The sequence below is a fragment of the Apium graveolens genome, chromosome 3 (assembly GCF_009905375.1).
Source record: "Apium graveolens cultivar Ventura chromosome 3, ASM990537v1, whole genome shotgun sequence".
Lineage (NCBI taxonomy): Eukaryota > Viridiplantae > Streptophyta > Magnoliopsida > Apiales > Apiaceae > Apium > Apium graveolens.
Genome location: NC_133649.1, coordinates 76,889,237 through 76,896,011, shown reverse-complemented (window position 1 = coordinate 76,896,011; position 6,775 = coordinate 76,889,237).

The window sequence follows — 6,775 nt, the reverse complement described above, 5'->3', positions numbered from 1 at the left end:
GCATCACTGTCAGAAATTTCTTTTGCTGTTTTTCACCCTTGAACATTACCGTTGCATTTTCTGTAGTTCATAATTTGACTTTCTTGTTCGCGCAATCTATCTGAGCGTTATGACAAGCTAACCAATCCATTCCCAAAATGACATCAAACTCTCCTAACTTAAAAGGAATCAAGTCTACGGAGAAAGGAAGTCCGGCTATTTCGATATCACATGTAGGACACACTCGATTTACTGGAACTTGGTCATCATTCACTGATTTTATAATTAACGTCTCGCCCAACCATTCAATTTCGCAATGTAACTTATCAAGGAATTCTTCAGAAATAGATGAACGGGTAGCTCCAGAATCAATTAATACTTTTGAATTTACGGAATTCACCAAAAGTGTACATGCAATTACACTAGGACTCTGCACTGCTTCTTTCATTGTCATATTGAAAGTTCTTGCTCTGGGTTGATTAGGCGGAGGTGGAGGAGGTAATGCCAACACTTTCGGAATACTAGCTGCCATTGCTGGTCCTTTACAATTCCTAGCGATATGCCCTTTCTTTCCACACTGGAAGCAAGTAATTTCTGCTATTTTTCCTGTTGGACATTCGTTAGAATAGTGCCCTTTCTGCTTACATTTGAAACATGTCACATCCGCTTTGATACATACGTCGGTGTGTTTTCGTCCACAAGTTCTGCAGTACGGCACTGGGATTCTAACAATTCCCTGCTATTTGGGGGCTTGAAAATGATTACCTGATTTCTGGATACCTTGTCCTATTCTTATAAAATTCAATTTTGTCCAGGCTTGAAATCCCGACTTCCTGCTGGAGCGGTCTTGGAAACTTCCATGTCCTCTATCCTTTTGAGATCTTTCACTTTCCCCTTCGATGATCAAGGCTTTTTAGACTATGGCGGTATACATCATTAATTCAAAAACTACAACTTGTCCACGGATCCACGGTCATAATCCTTCTTGAAATCTTTGGACTTGTTTTTCTTCAGTATTCACTTGTTCTGGAACAAACCTAGCCAGTTCAGTAAATTTAGCCTCATATTCTGTCACGGACATACTTCCCTGCTTTAATTCCAAAAACTTAATTTGTATTTGATTTCTCACATATCGAGGAAAATGTTTCTCTAAGAACAGCTCTTTCAATCTATCCCATGCAATAACATCTTCACCTTCTAAAGTCTTTTTAGATTCCCACCAATAATTCGCTTCCCCTTTCAACTAGTAACTAGCAAAGTCAGTCTTCTGGTCTTCACCTACCTTTACTATCGCAAATGTTTTCTCTATTTCTTTCAACCAAGTGGTAGCCTTAATAGGATCAGCTGTCCCATAAAATTCTGGAGGTTTAATCGACTGAAACTGTTTGAAAGTAACAATAGGTATAGCTGGTGGTATCTGGGGCTCAGGACGAGGTGGCTGTTGTAACATTTGCTTTTGAATCTGTTGCTGCTGTTGTTGTATCTGTTGCTGCATCATTACCATCTGTTGTTGTATCAGATGGAACATTTGGTTCATGGTATCATTGGTCTGTTCTTCAGAATTGCTGTTAGAAGTCTCAGTCCTAGTCTTTCTCTTTGGTGCCATTTGCTGATAATAAAACAAGTGATGTCGCTTTAACAGTTTATTAAATAATTGACAGTATATGAGAAAACAATTTATCATGTATTAACAAAATTTAGATAATAGTTTGAAGAAAGAAAATAGTTTGCTTAATATAAAAACAGGAAATATAAACAGTTAAATGAAATGTTTGTTCTCTCTCTTTTTTTTCTTTTTTTTGATAGAATTTAAAGTACAAAAAGCTATAAAACAATAAGGTAAAGGTAAATACGGTAAAACTGTAAAGACAGAAATTTAAGTAAAGAAATTTGAAAAGTTCATTTTATATATGACACCAGCCTCAGGTGTAAGTGTTTGGTACAAAAAGTCTCGCTCTGCTGGTCATAACCGCGGATACAAGTCAAACTAACTACTACCAGTCCAACTATTACCACAAGTCAAACTACTACACACATACACATAACTCACTATATCATACTAGGCTGCATCTATATATATCTATCCTCTGAAGTCAACATCTCAGAACCCCGGCGGAATACGCCTCAGCTCATCCCTAAGTATCTGAACCAAAGTCTGCGGCAAACGAAAAATCATGTAAAACTCCGCAAAAGAAGGTGGCCCCTCATGTGTCAAATCATCCATCTCCCAGGTAGCCCTCATCAAAGCAGACTGTAATCTATGCCTCATCATATAGTCTGGCTGTAAAGCGGCTAACGGTCCTCGGTCTCTCTGATCAAATAAATGCATGATCTCCCTACACTGAGCTCTCCAGTACTCAACATCCTCTCTCATAACCCTGTACTCATAGTAGGCACCATATGTGGCTGTGCAACCTGACCCACTGACTCCTGTGACGGAACTCTCGGCATCCCTGCATCCTGCTGTGGTAACCCCAACTGTAAATCCACATCATGCTCTCTCATCCCCTCAACTGGAATCATCTGAAATATGTCTAGCTCTAGGGCATGTACAGGTATTAGAGGTAATACTGGTGGTGGTGGAAGCTCTGGCTCAATCCCCGGTATAAACTGATGCTCTACTGGAAGTGGAATCATCGGCTCAAAGAACTCCAATGGATCAAACATCTTTATAGGGTCATGAACTATCCCCTGTACTGAAGGTACTGGCTCCTGTGGCAATGGTGGTGGAGGTGGAAGAGGAGGAAACATGAACTCAGATATTGGTAGCACAACTGGTGCGACTGGACCAGTCACTGTCCTCTCAGAAGAAGCCGAATAACCTGACGACGCCATCTGATATTATACCAAAGAAAGAAGAAAGGTCACTAAATCATTCCTAGAACTAATACCTTCCTATCCTAATATTATCTAAATCCTAACACTACTCTTCCTATTTGACTATTCCTATCTTATGTGATCTTCCTATCTTATCTTAACCCTAATGTTCTTATTTTCAGGGACCAAACCTACAGCTCTGATGCCAAACCTGTAATGCCTTCCAGACCCGGGGTATAAGTCTGGTGGTTACTAGCTCATCACCAAACTTGTACAATCTGATTAACAAATAATAAAGAAATGAATCTAAACCCCTTTAACACTAACCATGATCTTTTTAGGTTGAAGTATGAAAACAAGAACCACTAACTACTTTTTTACAAATCAAATTCAAAATCATACAAACTCTCTTTATTACAAACCATTGTCTAACCAGTTTTAAACTAATCTCATCTTTTATGAAAACACACACACTAACTATCTACACTCCACCTGTTCGGGCAACTCAAAGCTTTCTTCCTAGATTGGGATCAACACTTTGGGTATGAGAGGATCCCAAGGCTTGACCCGCTTCTTTACCACTCGAGCCCTGATGGGTTTCATATTCCTTCTTAACTGAAAACAATAAGGTGAATAACAACAAAAAGGGGTGAGCCAAAAATTGCTCAATAAGTCCAGAAAATATAAACAGTGTTAGAGCAGTTTAAGTGAATCGATATCCTGGGTATATCTGCAAAGATATAACCCCTCGAGAATAGAAAGAATGCCATTACTGGCGAGTACAAATGAACTAAATTGGACACAAGTTCGTATCTATACCCTGTTGATCAGCCAGGATACAGTGCAGATCTAAATCCCACTATATAGATCCAATCGAGCACTCAGGCACTACGGCCCATCTCAAGGATCCGGTTATGTCCCGGTCCTTAAGATTAAGTAAACTTAATCCCCAAAGTATCACTATCAAGTCCATGGAATAACAACCAGAACAATCGGTATGCTTTGATATATTCTAATCACCAGAGTATATCAATATTTGTGGGTAACAATTGGTATATGAACAATGAATTCAAATAAAAATGAGGAATCAAAAATTGAAATAAAATATGAAGAAGAGAATCAAAACAGTGCAAGCGTGATAAGAATCTAAAGAAATATCACTATTCTGAAATTAGAATAGGGGAAAAACTTGCCTTCTGCGCGACTCACGACAATTATATCACCTTCGTCTATCATCGACTCAACCTGCCTTTCCGGCTTAGCTTCTGTTAGAGAAATAGACTGGTTTAATCATTTTGTACTTCATTTGCGTCATGAAACGACTTCACATCGTTCCTATTGTCTACCCATGCGCTTATGACTAACTTCTATATTATATATTAACAAGTAAGACTCGATTAACCACATAATACACCTAAGCACATAAGCACAAAATCATTTTTATAGTTAAAGTAATTTTTAGAATCAAAATCGACTCGCTGATCGCTCAACTGATCATTATTTGATTCGTTTCCTATTTTTCGGAATATTTCGGATTCGTCTCAGCACGCGATTCGACTGATAATCAAAAGAATAACAAATTCAACTAAATTCTAGAAGGAATTAGGTCTTAATATTATTTTTAATGAAATTATCTCATTTTTCTGAGTCAAAGGGCATTCGTTTCACTCAAATCGGACTAACGGTTTAATTACTACGAATTAAACAAGATTTTATTAATTAATAATCAATCATAAGTAATTGATTATAATTAAATAATCCTTAATTATATTTTTAAATAATTATTTATTAATTATTATATTTTAAAATAATTAATCCCTAATTATTAGGATTAATTACAATTTATTACAATTATTCACAAATTATTATCAATTAATCGATTAGATTATTTATTTATAAATAAATAATCAATACAATTAACCATTACGATATTCATCGAATAAATAATTATTATTCGAATAAGGTTCCAGCTCATCGATCAACGACTCGTATTAGTACGGACTATTCGGATTCCTCGTATGATTAACAATTTATTACTATTAATTATAAATTATTATAATTTATACGATTAATCGGTCATCTGTATTTAATTATTCGATACGAATAGTTATTACGATATTCTTCGACTAAATAACTATCGCTCGAATAATAATAATAATAATAATAATAATAATAATAATAATAATAATAATAATAATTCAACTTATCATTCACTTACTCGTATAGATACGAGTTACTCGTACTATTCAACTAATTATCGCATTTTTAATCATATTATTCAATTATTTAATCTTTATTTATAAATTAATTACTTAAATTTCAAATAATAAATAAATAATTAAGTTTTTAAATAAATAGATAAATAATAAAATAAATAATGATTTTCAAATTTCTAATTTATTAAAATAATTCTGAAATTATTAATAATATATTTTTTCAGAATTTAAATCTAATTTTTATTAGATTTTTTGAATTATAAAAACTGATTTTTGAATTACTAAAATAAAAGTAAATAATTAAATATGCACAAACAGGAATCAGAAAAGGGAATTGGGACTTGGAGGATTAAAACCGGGTTAAAACTAAGATCCAACGGGTCGGGCATTTACAGAAAACGAGTCTTCAAGAAACTGAGCGAGTTGGGTCTGCAGGTGGCCGGAAACTGGAGGGGATGACTGGAATCGGCCGCCGCCCGTCGCCCAGCTCTGGTAGCTTCGTCGACATGCCATTTTGAGGCCACCTCGATCGATTTCGACGGGGATCGATTCGTAACGCTCCTGGGAATTCACCTACACCATCAACAACACTTCCCCAGCCCTCCTTCGATTCCTCCAGCCAAAAACCCGAGGTTTTCCGGCGGCGTCACCGGAAAACGGTACCTCCTCCAAAAACACAATCAACTCATCGTTTAATACATAAAATCGAAGCTCCTGAGTTCTATAATCAGTCCCAATACTCAACAACAATCAAAACATCCCCAAAATCACGAAAAACGAATTCGAAAATTACCAAAAATCAAGAACTCGAGCAACTACGTCTAGGGGTTATACTAATCAATTTAAATATACAAAATCATTCTTGAACTTGATATAAAGCTAATGGAATCATCAAAACAAACAAACGATTCTTAAATAAAAAAATCCATAAATTCAACATAAACCCTAAAAATCAAATTGAAAATCGAAACTACAAAACATGAAATTGATTATACGAATAGAAAGTAGACATTAAGAGAATTGTTTTGGTTACTCACATGATGGATTTGGTGAACAGAAACACGATGAAATCTGTGATGGAATCTCTGCAGTTGTTCTTCACCAACACAATTTATTTCTTGAATTTCTGATTTTTAATTATAATTAACTAATTAATAATTAATCAGGTATTTATAGTACTGAAAATAATACCCCCCAAATAAAATTAAGGGGCTAATTACACATCTAATAAAAATATTTGGCCCCAATTTTTTAATTTTTGAGTATTAAAATTTAATTTATAAATATTTTATATATACAATATATATGCCAAAATTTCCCAAAAATTGTGAATAATGCAAAAATACAAAGAAATGGTATAAATAAAAGTCCTATAATTTTATAAAAATAGAAATGTGATTTTTATGGGGTTTTTAACACCCAATGGGGCCCGGAAAAGTCATTTTTCGCAAAACAAGAAAATTTATAAAATACGTAGATGTTCAGAATAATGCAATGGTAAAAACCGTTTGATGAAAAATAAGGCCCATTGTTTTATTTGAAATACCTGCTTTAAAATCATGATTCGGGTTGTAAAACTTTTGAAATGAAAGCTATAAATGAAAAATAAAATACCTGAAAATTATCTTAAAAATACATAGACGACACAAAATGCACATAACACATAGCAATTAGGGTTTGACAGTTAATTCCACATAAATAACATATTAACACATATAATTTATTATAAATATGATATAATACAAACGTAAATTTCCCAGACG